Source organism: Rutilus rutilus, assembly GCF_951802725.1.
Source record: "Rutilus rutilus genome assembly, chromosome: 12".
NCBI lineage: Eukaryota > Metazoa > Chordata > Actinopteri > Cypriniformes > Leuciscidae > Rutilus > Rutilus rutilus.
In genome coordinates this window covers 28,733,297-28,749,241 of record NC_140217.1, presented here as the reverse complement: position 1 = coordinate 28,749,241, position 15,945 = coordinate 28,733,297, and the positions used below count along the sequence as shown (strand labels likewise).

The 15,945-nt window shown below is 35.4% G+C and overlaps 1 protein-coding gene across 1 annotated transcript in view; it reads left to right on the top strand.

Moving 5' to 3' along the window:
* The first annotated feature begins 5,690 nt into the window (after positions 1-5,690).
* The window catches only part of brinp3a.2 (bone morphogenetic protein/retinoic acid inducible neural-specific 3a, tandem duplicate 2), a 31,140-nt gene continuing 20,885 nt past the window's right edge, over positions 5,691-15,945 (top strand). Inside the window, exon 1 of the mRNA XM_084425942.1 lies at positions 5,691-6,245. The gene's annotated coding sequence lies outside the window, so the exon portion shown is untranslated. The remainder of the gene's footprint in view (positions 6,246-15,945) is intronic.

The following is a 15,945-nucleotide window of genomic DNA, read 5'->3' as shown; positions in this document are numbered from 1 at the left end:
ATTCCACTTGCCAATTCTCATTGGCCTTTTCTCAAGAGTAGGAGGTGCCACCCATAGTGTCAGTACATCGACACAACATCTCATAATCAGGGAATGGACGTTACGTCAGTAACCATGACATTGTTAATATACCAACAAAACAAAACCAAACCAAGTTAGATTTTAAAATGCCAACATGAGTGCATATCCACAGGTTTTACTGAAACTCTGCCAAGTAGACATATTTCAGACACTTGTGGCACTATTTGATTAATTTACACATTAGGATAGATCGTAGTTGGTACTATAGTTTGAACATTGAGAAGCCATTTGCACTTGATTACAGTTGAAAACGTAAGAAAAACCATTAAGAGGCCTTTGAATGATGGATTGGCAGAAATACAACATTCCATCTGTTACATGCCTTCCCAAGAGCTAATCCTTTAAGTCCACAGATGTATTTATGTACTGGACATGCATAGTAAATTATTGGGTCAGTAGAAATATTTAATTTGATTGATTAGGCTAATACACCTAAACACAATAAAATGAATGACTATGGCAAAAGTTTCTGTATGTAATCCAATGGCTCTGTTGCAGTTCAGCACCGTGGACAGTTCCAGCACAGCGTTGCGTTCAGAGAATGTCCACTCGGGACATTGCCCATGTATCTAATCCATCACAAGCAGCTCCCTGATAACACACACAGGACTGATGCGTGTTCCAGCAGATTGCCAGAAGACAAACAATCTCACTTTGCCAACCTCTGTAATGGATTTGTGCTGCATTTGTCCATGGTTAGTGAGCCATTTTGATTGGAGTCAGCTTTGGGTATAACCAATACTTTAACGCCAATAAAAAAAAAAGAAGTTATTCCCGGTCTGAAATCCTATTGGCTCTACATCAAAGCATGACTGTAGTGAACTCCTGCTGCTTAAATGTCTCTTGTCTTTTTCTGATTTATACTGATAGTAAAATTTGGACTTTGTTGCAACAGACTGAATCAGAAGTGTATTTTTTTGTTTTTGCCACTTCAGTCTGAATCACTCCTACTGCACAGATATATCGGGGCTTTATGCCAGGGATAGACTTCACACATGCACCCACACATACCACTAACATTTCAGAATAACCTAAAATGAATCAGGTGATACATTTATATGCCACTCTGTAATTTTTTGGGGGGAAAATTCAGTGTAAATGCCACAACAAAGACCTGTTAATTAGCTGACTTTATAATATATATATATATATATATATTTCTTTTCTTTTTTTCTTTCTTTTTTTTTTAATTGTTTTATTTTTTACTGGAAAATATTTTTAGTTGTAGATTTAGAAATCTTGTTTTCCCCTTGTTGTTAATTAATTTGACCAGGCACCAGTTATTTTGTCAAGAGATCTCGTTATTTATTTATAAGACTATAGGAAGAGACTATAGACAAACAGAGGTCTTCATTCAGCATCCTTGCATCTCTTCCTGCTTTTCGGACAAAAAGGGCTCGGTCTTTATACTACTGAAAAAAAACTACATTACCATAGGAACACATACATTACCAGAGGAACAAATGGTTCCCATTAACATGGAATGTATACCCCTATGCTATGCCTCAATGGAAACACCGCACAGTTTGCCCCACACTGTAAAAAAAGTGCTTTTGCCAATGCTGATGTTAACTAGCGGTGTCCTGCCTATTCAATCCAGCGTTTCTAAAGAGTCACTGGCATGTATTAACGATACACTGACGGGAATATTGTTCTTTGTGTTGTTTACTGTATCGCTTGTTTATACAAGGGGTTTGTTACCGCCGGCGCTCTCTGGAAGACTACATTACCCATCACTGCCTAGAACTACAGCAAACTACGGCAACTCAAATAGCTCAAAATACACTGCACGTTTAGTTTTTTCTCGTGGTGACTCCCTGCATTCCAAATGGCATTATGTTATGTATTTTAAAAATAATACTTTTTTATTGTGAATAATTTTTTTTATTCTAAATTAATTCATTAATGATTTAAGTAATAAATTAGAAATTTTTTTTGAAGTAGAAATCCGCTTTGAAAGTTCAAAACACTGTTAATTACAATAACTAGGTTAGCTGAAAGAAATATTGTTAAAAAAAAAGGTACAAAGACTTGACTTGGACTTGGCCTTTAGGGACTTATTGTCTGGTATTAATTATTTTTATAATCAACTGTATGTTTTGTCATATCAAATGAGATGTTTGCTCATTATGTATTTAGTTCAGAGAGAGATGCCTGTCGCCTGCACTTTTTCTAAAGGACGAGGTAAACCATTTAATAGCAACTGTCAATATTAATTATTATCTTAATTAGTATTTCTAAAGATTTAGAACATTTTAGTAATACTTATAGTAGTAAAACTTTGTGGTGATTCCAATTGACTTTTACATATCTCCATGGAGTTTTCATGTATCTGTAACGTCAACCTCCTGTGGAAGTTCTACATATCCCTTGAAAAGTACACAATACCTCTCCTAAAACTCTACAGGAAGAATGAATGCATTTAGAGAAGAAATTAGGACTCTTTTGGACAAGCTGGATGAACAGGTACTCTTTTAAGTTCCTTTAATATATTCAAAACACTGCAGTATTAACAGCTTTCTGAATTAAACCATTAATGCAAGTTTGCATATTGTTTCTATATAATTACATTTGTTGTCCAATTTAATGTTATTGTGTTGCAAGATTAATCACATGGAAAATATCACTAAGAAAACCCTTTACTAAGCCATTTTTTTAACTTGAGTTAACCCTGAAATTATGTGTATAATATGTGTATATTATATCATGTGTTCTAAACCATTATGACTTCCTTTCTCCTGCAGAACACAAAAGGATAAATTTGGAAGATAGAACAAATTTCAGTATGTACAGTGACATTTTAAGTGTTTTCAAGGCCTTTTTGCATTCATTCAAAATGGTGTCTCAAGACATGCAGGAACCAGTGGCGTTTTGCAGTATTTCAGAGGTTAAGCAATAACCAGGAAGAGTAAAATTATCATTTTTGGTATGAGCTGCACATTTAACTGCCAACGCAGTAGAGATCTCTATATCCAATTATTAAGAGTTAAAGTCATAGCAGATTTAAAAAAAAAATATATATATATATTTTCCATTCTTTTTAGTAACGGTAAACAACAGATATTGAGGGACTGCCACTTTTCCAGCATGAAAACTCTAAAAGTTTACTCAGGATGCGTCTGGTAAATTACCATTTTCATTTTCATTTCTTGGTCATTTTTTAAACTATGTATGTTTTACATGTATTCAGGTTATTTATACAACAACATCAATAATATTAATGTTGTTGTTGTTATTATTTTTATTATATTTACACTTCCATTAATACCCTATCCCATGAATTGTTCTCCCAGGATACTGATCCTTTAGATCACAGCACCAAGGATGTAGAGATCGGAATCCTTACTGCGGTCAAAGATGCCGCTGTTACTACCAACTCTGACCAACTAATACTGTAAGAGGCCAGTATACTTGTGAAGTATATGTATATGTGAAGTAATGAAGTATACTTTCAAAGTAATTCAGAAGATTTTCATGGATCTTGGAGGTACCTTCTCTGCAAGAGTGCAGTCACTGAAGTTTAAATTTAGCTAAATGGACAAAGCCATTTTGCAAATGTCATGGCAAAATTTGACTGACATTCCTCCACTGGACACTGTTTCTTTACTTTAATAGTTAATGATAAAAAAACAAAACAATACTGCTCTATGCCAATGTATTGATTCATGTTGTTAAGTATTAATTGGTTTCAACCTTAGCTTTAAAGGGATAGTTCATCCAAAAATGAAAATTCTGTCATAATTTACTCACCCTCATGTTGTTCCAAACCTGTATGAGTTTCTTTCTTCAGCTGAACACAAAAGATGATATTGTGAATAATGTTACTACCAAACATTTGACAGTAGTCATTGACTGCCGCAGTATTTTAAGGCTACCGTCAACTGTTTGGTTGCCAGCATTCTTCAGAATATCTTCTTTTTAATTTCAATTTAAGGGTAAATCAATGATGACTGACTTTTCATTTTTGGGTGAACTAAACCTTCAGGCTAATGTTCTTTAACGTGCATTGGTAAGTACCATGCATTGAGTTAACAAATTCAAGACTTGCTACTATAATGTCATTGTTGTTCATCGGACACAAACTGTTTAAAAAATAATAATAATCTGTCTCTTATTTAATTAAACTATTTAAATAATATATAATAAATCAATATAGGCCTATAGATAATAGGCCCATTTGTGTTCAGCCAACTAAAAATACTTTGTTCTGTTATTCATTAGCTAAACATGACTATTTATGTTGTGGCAACTTATGATTTTAACGTAATCCTTTGAGTTGTGTGGACTTCAGTCCCTGTTCGTGGAGTTTACTCAAAAAAGAGCTTGCGATAAGTTGCCTTATTTTTGTAAGGTGTTTTTGTTTGTTTTTTACAGTGCAAAGTCTCTAACTTCCAAAGTCTCTTCCACAAATATGTCTTCAAGAACAATATGATTCACAAAATACAATGATTACAAATGATTATGAATGTAAATAAAAATAAATTATACAGATACATAATACTACTGATTATGAATACAATAAAAAGTAATAATAATACTAAAAACAATATTAAATGAGGAAATTTTTGTAAAAAAGTAATTAGAAGTAAAACAAAGTAGGACATACCTCATAAATTATAGATTAAATATATAAATATGAATCAATGCAATGCAATACATATTACAATAAAATATAATATTCTCTTTTTTTAAAGTAAAAACTATAGATGACCTTAAAATGTATAATGTGCATTTCCAGAATTCCCTGTGCATTCATATTTTATCAACTATATAAATTGGAATGTTTTATGTTGCATGTTATTTTATTTAGTTCATGTTTACCTAATGACATTTTGACATAACAGTGTGCTCTGTTTTATGATAAACTAAATTTGCTGGGGAGGCTAATTTTGATAAACTTTCTGGCTTTCTATTGGACAGTTGTGTTATAAAACTACATTTTACAATAACAATCACATTTTTATGGCTCAAATTGGTTGTTAAATTAGCATTAAGCTATATGATTGAATGACTAATGACTATAAAATATACAGTAACCAAAATGTAATTTCATAATGCTTGTAACATTGTCACAGCATTTTTTATGGCAATGGCAACCACGGGTGGCACTTTTTAGCTGTATAATTTACAACATTATTTTACAGTGCATTATAGTTTATGCTGTTTGAATAACACTTCTTATAAGAATGATTCTATTCTATTATTAATTTAGAAAAGGAGAACACCCCAACACTGCCTGCACAAATAAATGACATGGGGTTCTAACATGCTGACCCAGTGGACATGAGCAGAACGTTTAAGCATTTTAAACTTATGCGGAATTTTTTTATTTTTATTTTTTAAAGAAGAAGAAGAAGAAGAAGAAGAAGAAGAAGAAGAAAAGAAAATGAAATATGAAATCGTTTTCTTTAAGCACTTACTTACAGGGATCTCTAGATTTTGGTAACAGCCTGTTTATCATTCCACCCTCGTTTCGGGTTTTATGCATGTCCTCCGAAAATCCATTACAGAGGGCTACTTGTGTTTTAAGCATGTGACTTTGGTGAGAGAGGGCGCGCGCTCGCGTCTGCCAGCGTCTCTATCCATTGAAATTTGGCTCTGTCTCTCTCACACACGGACAACGATGCAGAGAGTAGGAGGGTCAAGCAGAGCTATGTGATGGGACTGACTTTATAGAGGAATATCCACAGGCACTTCAAAAAGAGACTAGGAAGCCTCAGTGTCGCAGTCCGTTGGCGGATTTTAAACTGAGCCACGCGCTTTAACTGATAGCTGCGATCTGTTTCTAACTGTCTGTGCTGCTAGTGGATTTATATTCGGCACTGTTTGACTAAATGCGGTTATTTCTTCTTCAAGGAACAATTCAGAGCTCTACACGGATAACCCTACCATCGCTTTATAATGGGGACGATTTGTTACCGAAGTTGGACTATTGTGAAGTAGCACCAATTTAAAATAGCCTAGGTGCTGCCCGAGCGACCTTTCGTCCATTTTCGCCAAACAGTTTTCATTTTTTTCGTGGGTATTACGCTGGTGCCCGTTAAATACTCACATATCGAAGAAAAAAAGAAAGAAAGAAGAAAGATTTTTTTCCCCCAAACTGAACAAATTCAGCGAAGAATGGGACCTGTTCGGATGAAGTTTCAACACTGATCGACGTTCTGGTGAGTTTTTTTTTATTTATTTTTTTATGCTGGTCTGGTCGTGTGGACATGGTTTAAATTGTTGCCAGTTGACTATGCAATGCAAATATAATCGTTGCCTCATACTGCAGCGGGGCAACTTTGAACAAATGCAACATGATCGTCACAATGTTTCATGAATGATGAGCATACAGCAGCCCATCAAGTCTACACGACTCCTTGCACAACTGTGATCCCTCATGACCATTCATGTATTTATGCCATGGTGCTTGATACAACACTCACTCTCTCTCTCTCTCTCTCTCTCTCTCTCTCTCTCTCTCTCTCTCTCTCTCTCTCTCTCTAAACACACCATGCTGGTATTTCTGCACTGCCGAAATAATTTTTTAAAACTTTCTCAAACAAGATAAATGTCATTCATTTTCCTATTTTAATTTTTTTCTTCGTTTTAAGCATAAATACTTTTCTTTTTTTTTCTTTTCTTTTTTTTACATGTATGCTTGAAGCAAGAAAACTTAATTCAATATATTCTCTGAAAACAAGTCTTAATATTGTATACATTTGTGCTTCTTATTAAAGTAAATACGGGGGAGGGGAGGGGTTCAGATATTTTCCTGGAAAGAAGACAAAAATACTTTTTTTCACCTGTGATGCAGGTTACAGGTTATTAGGCTACTTCGTTTAATTAATATTTTACACACTAATGAGTCTTTAGCTGATTCTGTAACTGTCAGTGATGCATACAATACCCATGAACCATTTTTTTTTCAAACAGTTAACAACAGTGAGGGATAATGTCATTGTGTGAAAATCAAGCAAGCTTGATTTACTATACCCTACAAAGTTAAATGCTTACAGAAAATCTATAAAATCAGACATATAAGTTTTCTGCCAGGTAAAACAGCTGCTAATATATTGCTAAAATGTGTGTCATTGTCAACTGCACCTGTTATTAAAAATAGCATATAGCTTAATTGGAACTGCTTTAAAAGTAAATTGCATTTAATTATAGATTAAAATCCAGTACCATAATGCGAAGACAAAGAAGAAGAAGAAAATGTTCCTTACATGACAGCAGTTGGGTAGTAAGGGTTTTGATGAAGAAATAATGTGGTGTATGTAGTGCACAATACAGTTGAAACCACTGTGCCATTATCCCTGTCTCTGAGCAATGGAGAGAGTGCAGAAAAAGCCAATGATTTTGGCAGAATAGTGTTTCATGACTTAATTATCCACAACAGACATGTAAGCATCTTTCTGATAGAGTCTTTGCTCTTAACTGGATAGTTCAACCAAAAATTTAAATTGTCATAATTTACTCACCCTCATGTATTTCCAAAGACTTTCTTTCTTCTGCAGAACACAAAACAAGATATTTAAAAACAATGTTGGTATGATCGCTGACTTCCATTGTAAGGACAAAAAAAAAATCTCAGACTATATTTTATGTTCCACAGAAGAAAATAAGTGATAGAATGACATGAGGCTGAGTTAATGATGACAGATTTTATTATTTTTATTTTTATTTTTTGTGAACTATGCCTTTGAAGTATTCACTTACTATGTATACTAATTAATAAACATTTTTTTATTCATTCTTCTTATTATTATTATTTTGTCTTTGCGTTCTTGAGTCTTTTTATTAATTATTTGGATCAGACAATTGATCTTTAAACTGCACATTTGGAAACTACAATTCTTACTGTGGTTCATGGAGGCACACAAACCTTATGTATCAGTTACTGCGGAATGCTGTTACCCCTGCACAGTGGATGTCTTTGCAAAACACAAAACCGTCACTGGCACCACAATACTGACAATCTAATGCTGCATTCACATTTCCCTGTGTGAAGGGTCTAACTAAGTGTGTGTGTGCCTTTGTATCCCAGCTGTCTCTCATCATTGCTATCCGCTGGCACAGTTTTTGCCATTTTCCAAAAACACCATTTAGAGCTTTTGGCGGCCACATAAAATACAAAAAAAAGACCTTTTAGCGCGCACACACACGGACAATTACACAAATAAGCACAAACATCAGCATCCGGTAGTGTGCTAGCTCAATGGCTCATTCATCCTATACTGATGTGCGATATAGCCATGGATGATAGCCCAAGAGAGCTGGTGAAACCTTTCCTAGTCTTGTAAATATGCCTCAATGGGGCCTTTTTTTTTCTTCAAATGGCTGTCTGCAGGTAAAGTGGCTCCCTAACAAGTCCTCAAATTAATGAATGACTCATGCATGAAGGCCCTTCTGCAGCAATTCCAGCACATCAGAAATTTCAGCAACGACTGATTGGTTGAACATACAGCAAGCAGACAGGCCCGAACATGAGCGAAGCTTTATGATGGTGAGCCGTAGCCCATTATTTTATGATAATGAGCAGGATCACCGTATCCATCCTGATGCTGAGATTTCAATGAGACAAACGTGTGAAAAGACAGGCGCAGGAACATCGGCTCTCTGATTAGAGCTTGAAAACAAATAGACCCTCAGGAGTATGCAGTTGAAAAGAAGGTAAAGATGTGACATGACACCTTTCAACTAGGCAAACAAAAACATTGATGCGTGTACGAAATGACAAGCAATGAGAGAAATGCAAGAAAGCAATGCTGCTAAAAGGTTTCAGCTGTCATCGGGAATTTCTTGACGCATAGAATTTTTTGGATTTTTACAAAACTATGTGTCTTTTAAATCTCAGTGTCACATTGGGTCCTAACCAAAAGTGACACAATAAAGCCACAAGCATTCGCTTCCATTGAAATTTGTGTTTTTGTCCTAACAAGTGGTAAGCGTCAATTTAAAAGGTCAAAATCCTGTCAAATCTTTCATTCTAATTGGTTAGCATTATGTTGCATTGCGCATAATTTTTACTTTCAACGTGGACAGACAGTGTTGTACATGGTGTCAGATGTGCAAAATTGATTTATCATTACTCTGAAGATGGTATCAACTTTATGTATGCAGCATCATTCAGATCATTTAAATCCTACAGATTTCTATAAATGGTTTAGGTTATGGCTTTAAGTTTAAATGTAAAGTACTTTGGAAGGCTTTTGTTTTCGTAATGGCCTTTGTTTGAAGAGGAGACTCTATGTCTGGCTGAATTGAGAAAAGAGGACCATGGGTTGTTTTCTGAGATTAATTGCTGCTTTTTTCCCTGTATTGCGCTGAGCCTTTCTCTGATATGTGGCCAAATAAAAATGTAAAATTACAAAGTTTACGATCAAAAAGGCAATAATTAAAGCAGCAGTTATACTGAAGAATTGTGAACATTACCACTGGCTTGGTGCACTATTACTGTGAGGTTTATTTCTAACCTGTAATCAATTCTTTGTTGGGATTTACAGACATTTAATGGAATGCACCCCTCTGTTTAATAGCTATTATGGTTAACTGATTTACTATAAACCTTTACATTTTGCACATGTCCTGACCTGATTAGCAGTAGCTATTTAAACTGGACAACTCGTAAAAACCAAGTTATAGCCTTTTACATGGATCATCCAAACAAATGATTACATTCATGCTAAAAAAAAAATGTCTACCTTGTTGTTCATGCTTCTTAAAAGATCAAAGGCTTTATTAATATAGATTTGTATAACAATTAGTCTTTTCATATAAAAAAAAAACGAATTATTGCACCCTAGAGACATGAACTGAGTGTTTTCAAACCCTCATATTAAAATGTGTGCCATGTCCATAGAGGCATTATACTCTCAGGGACATTTGGTATTAAATGTGTCTGCCAAAGTGTTGGTGAGCAAACAATGCTACATTTATTCTTTCTTTTTCTTTTTCGTTCTTGTTTTTCTTTATCTCTTTGTTTGCTTTTTCCACAATACTTTGGGTCCTCCATTGTCCTTTTAAATAATGCTCTGACTAATGTGCAAACACATGCATATTTATAAGATTGTCATTTATGGACCAAGAGGATGCAACAAGCATTTCTTTCTTTTTTTCTTTTTTTGGCATATGAACACACAAGATCAGTTGTTTGCTATTGGTAGTACACTATAATGTACCTGAACATTCACAACAAATTGATATCATTTATTATGATGTTCAGTGTTTCATCTAGAATCTGACAATTATTTTAGTTTCATGGCTTGTCTGTTCCCAGAGGTCCATTTCTCATTGTGACAGCAAGATAAGAGGGAATATTTGATTTGCATTTAACACTCAACACAATGGCTGTCGTTCCTTTTCCCCCTTCTGGTCCCATGAACTGATATAAGCTAGTGTTTCATATTTCTTTTATTGCCTAGGATATTCTCTTTGATACATTACACACCACAAATCTCTTTGTACACATCCTTTTGTTCTCAAACGAAACACGGATAAATAATTATGACTTCCAGTCGCATTATTTCACTAAGAAACCTTTTACCCTCTGGCACACAATGAAAGACACTGTTGATTGTCATGGGTTAGAGAATAACATATCTAATTAAGAGTAAAAGCTCATTAGTCAGCGGAAAGAGGAGGATGTGAGGCTTATCGGTTCCTGTTGCAGACTTTGAATGTGGTTTCAGGGATGACTTGAAGTCAAGCCTGAAAGAACTAGAATTACAAATAGTGGGATCTTACTGTAAAAATTGTAATACAACCCTGTAATCAACTCAAGATACACACTTTTGCAAACAGTCAGACAACGCTTCATCTACCCTGCGGACACAGATGAAGAGCAGGAAATATCTCCGAGAATGTAGCTTCATTTGCATGCTTCCAGCAGAGACAGCCAAAGCTCAATGCAATTGCACAGGTTGTTAATGAAAGAACTGAACAGATGCCCTGAGTCCAAAGTGCACACTTGAATCTATCCTCTGAACATGGTTGACTCAAATGCCATTGAGATCTCAAGTTTGAGAGATCCCAAATCTCATCATCTTAACCTTTCAAAACAACTTCAATAATTTGAGCTCGGTTTTACCTTTAGTTCTTGTTCTTAGTTGTAATTTAAGTTTATGTGCCTGGAGATGGTTGGCTATATGGAGTTGTAAATGGCAATGGAGGATTGATGGTTTTCTGAGGAAATAAACTCCTTTATTATTAAAAGGATATTCTGGGTTCAGTCCAGGTTCAAAAGTTCAGTCATCAGCCTTTGTGGCATGATTTATACAACAACAACTAGACAGAAATAATTAAATAAATAAATAATAATAATTTTCACACCAAAAAAAAAAAAAAAGGGAAAAATCAAGCCACTTATAATGGAAGCAAATGCAGTTGTTGTTGTTGTTTTTTTGGAGGAAATGTGAAGCTTATGATGTTTATTAACTATTCTGTTTAAAATTGTTTATTTGAGCTGTGAAGCTGTTTTAATAATTTCAAGTAATTTTATTTTCAATAAACGCCAGAGGAGAACTGGCCCCCGACTGAGCCTGGGTTCTCCCAAGGTTTTTTTTTTCTCCATTGGGTCACCTGATGGAGTTGTAGGACACCATTAGGTCACTTGATGGAGTTTTTCGGTTCCTTGCCACTGTTGCCTTTGGCTTGCTCAGTTGGGGATATTCTGGGGATATTTAATTTGATTTTATCAATCAATAAATTCCACTAGAAACAAACCTTGTTGTATTATTTTAATTTAATACTGTGAAGCTGCTTTGATACAATCTGTATTGTGAAAAGCGCTATACAAATATACTTGACTTGACTTAATTTTGGGGTTTATAGTGTTGTGTTGCAATTGTAAATTTTTTTTGTGCAAATTATTATTTTTTGCTTAACTGTAGCGTAGGCAATTTCGGAGAGGCTTGCCTTAATAGCAAGATATCTGCGAAAGCATACAATTTTCATAAGAAAAAAAGATTTCAGCATTGATAGTGCTGCCATAGAAACACAGCCCCTGGTAGATCGTCACGGGTTGCCATCTCTTAATTACGGTAATTACAACATTACAAGCAGCACAAGCTTGCTTTTTTGGTTCAGGAGGAACAGCAAAAGGTAAAAGTCCGCTTTTTGTTTGTGGCATTGGGTGACTGTCTGTCTTCTACTCTGCATAGCCTCATGGAACACGCTGATGACGTGATGTCTGCTTGAGCAGGGTGCGCGGAGGAATGGAAATACACATTGACAGGCAGGTAGGACATCCTATCATTGCATTCGGACCAAATGCAATGATTGGATACATTTTTTTGGTACTGAGACTTCCACAAATATGTACCTTTGAGTATTTAGACCCCTTCTATTATTGATTGCTATCAGGATGTGAATAGTTCCAACCAGTATAACACAAACTGTTGATTGAATTTGCCTACCCTACCTTTAAGTACTGAACCTGGCATATTACTTTAATATCAGTTTGATAAGAATACAATTGTTTTGAACAAGCTAGCGTAGCCCTTTTGTTGAACTTGTGATGATTAATCATTTGTTGACTAGTGGGCTTCAAACTAAGTTTGTGGTTGAATTCACAATTCAACATGCAAATTAATTTTACATTAATTGTCATCTCCACTGCAAAACACAAGGAAACATGATACTATAGGTCAGTAAAGCGCACCTGTAGAAATTGATACAATTCCTCAGTTAAATGCATGTTCTAAGAAATTGTGAAAGATATTTATTCGGCTAGTTCTGAACACCTGTAGTCATTTCATTCTAAAGATTCCCATTTCAGCGACCTTGCAGGGATGTTCATCTTCATTGTAGACAACAAAGGGAAGGATATAGCATTTTTAATACCTAAAATAAAAAAAAGAATTCTCTGTTTGGTGCTAAATGGATATTCTTTGTATTATCTGTTTGGTTTTAGTCAGTTATTTATTTATAATCCGTTCTCAATCACATTATGAGTATAATCTAAAATGACTGAGTTGCACCGCTGCTTAATGAATATGACTCAATGTGCTTGAGCAAAATGGTATACCGTTTAAAACAGATTGGCTTTTTGTCATTCAGACAGCTATTTTGTCTAGTCTGTTTCTCTCTTATTACCAGGCATGGCTGTAGTTTTAAAATGATTTGTCCCTCTAGGTGAATACTCAGGACCTTGTCATATTCACCATTTACATGACAAATTACAATACCAGTGTTTGTATTGCTATTGCAAGCCCTGCAGGTTATGATACAAATACTCTTGCAGCATCTAGTTTAAATGAAAAATTGGCATGTCATGTAGCAAGGCTAAGATGATCTTCTAAAACTGTATACATAATGTTCTCTCTATAAAGGGCTTAAAATACTTTTTTTTTTTTTTTTTGTTCTACAGTGGTTACACAATTTTTAATCCAACATGCCTTTAAATAATTGTTTTCTCTTCGTTCCCCAGAAAACTAGCTAATGTTTTGATGTTCTCTCCCACCAGACCTTTGCTTAATTTGACTCATGCAGATACTTATTTCATTTCTTAATTATCCTCATTTATGTGTTTACACTTTCTCCTCCATCATTTATTTCTCTGTTCATCCCACACATTTTATACATCAATTTTCTTTCATTCCTTCCACACGTCACACTTGTCAAGTCAAGTCAAATCAGTTTTATTTGTAAAAGCGCTTTTCCTACATATTGTTCCAAGCTGTGGTTTAATCAACATAAAGTTGTGTAGGAACCAACAGAATTGTCACTTTTATGACATTTTATACCAGCCTGAGGAGATTTCAAGCCAGTTTGGTGTTCAATTATATTTAAGTGGCACCATTGGTGCTTTTCATGCGTCCGCAGTTGATGATAAAAAAATGCATTTATCTCTCAGGCTAGATGTTTTATTTGTGGTATAAAAATATACCTCGGCTCCTCTTTCAGGGTGGATCGGTTTAACAGCATTTGATGAAGTGTATTGTTTTTGTAACCACAGATATTGTCTGATGATGCCCCTGTAAAAAGGGAATGACACATACCTGATATTATTCCTGCAGATAATAACCAAAATCCTGTTACACTGCACTGGGTGGGGTAGATAATGTGATTATAGCAGCAGATTGCTTTGAAATGAACAGTGCTCTCAATGAATACATGTTTACATGTGTTTGGTGTTTGAAGATAGCATTCAGGTAAAGATCTGAGCTGTTGATTCAAGGTTGCAGGTTTGATTTAAAAGAATTGGAGAGTTAAATAGATCACAACCTTGCTTTTGAATAAAGTACTTAACTACAAGAAATACACTGAAATTAGTGTCTTTTTCTTTTTCATAAAGAACTAAGCTGAAATAGCTCAACAGTACAGAAGAGACCATGAGCCAGAAGCACCATCTATCTCAAAGCTTTTCTCTGCCCTTGTGACTTACATTACACGCCTTTTAATCGTCACTTTTTTTATTTTGCCACTTTCCAAGCAGAAAAGATCCAAAAAAGGGGAAAAAAAGAACTAGAACACATATAACAATGGTTTGCTCTTGGGAGAAATGTAAACAGTGATTTTACACAAAAGCAAAGCGCGTGTTACTCAAGGCAGAAAAATAGCAAGTCAAAAGAATTGCTGATGGAAACGGGGAGGTTGCGGCATTTGAAAGGCCCTTTTTTTGTGGTGCACTGTGGCGCTGAAGTGCAGCGCATTGTAAGATCCCTACTGAGTGGTTACTGTGTTCCACCGAGACGTCCTCATCAATATGCATGGAGAAGTACGGATGTCTGCGTTGAAGAATTAGATGTCATGCAGCAAAAGCCTTGCTTTTAAATCTGCTGTAATCACAGCAGAAAGCATTGTAGCCCGGATCGGAGCCGTATTCACACCGTTATGAATGTGTGACAGCATGTAACATACATTATATTCTGTGGGAGATAAGGGTGTAGATGCATCATCCAAGAATGGCCTCCCATAGGACTAAATGCCAAAGGTAGACATCTTATGATTATGACTTGAAATGTTAAGCTTGAAAATATTTAATGAGCTGATATGCTGACCAACAACTTATCCCATCACTATCTGCTCTGCAATAAATGTAGGCATAATAGCGCTTCTGTTTTGATATGCACATCACAGTAATTAGAGGTTAGGCTATACTAAGCACTGACGCACACTGAAGTCAGTGTGTGGTGCATTTATATTTCATGTTACCTTAGGGTCTGTATTTTCATCTGTATTTACATTTCTTTCCACACTATTCCATAAGTATGAGTATTTTTGAACGTCGCCCACACATATGGTCACATGACACACATGACTTGACAGACTGTCATCAGAAAACAGTAACGAGACTCTTTTCCAACATCTGGTTTGGTCGTGGCCGTGAAGAATGATTGACAGCACTTGGTGGAAATATGGAAATAATAACAGGGTTAGAACAAGGGGCGGGACTGTGGGAGACGCCGAGAACTAACTATTGAAAGAGATGTCGAAAATGTTCTCATGGCATCTGTTTACCATGGCACTGAATTTCAGTGCCTGCATTTAAACAACTGGTGCTGTTGCCTTTTTATACAGTTTGCACTTGAAGCAAAAAGCTTGTGAAGTTACAAATAATTTGGATTAATACAAGCAGTAAACAGTTTTAGGGAGAACTTCTCCATTTCATATACCAGCGCAGTTGCACAGCGGATGCTCAAATTGGAAGCATGTGCACAGGAGGATCTTATTATTTCACTTACATTCTTTTAGTGTTAATTTGGTGAGACTTTGTTCTTCCGAAGTACTAAAACACTCATTAACATGCAGAGAACATTTTTATGTGAATTCATTACACTTCTCACTTACAGACAATTACTAGATTATTCCCTCAAAGACGCATGGTACTTTTGTCCCCTGTCTGTGTTGACAAGATCTCTCCAGAGTCCTAAATAG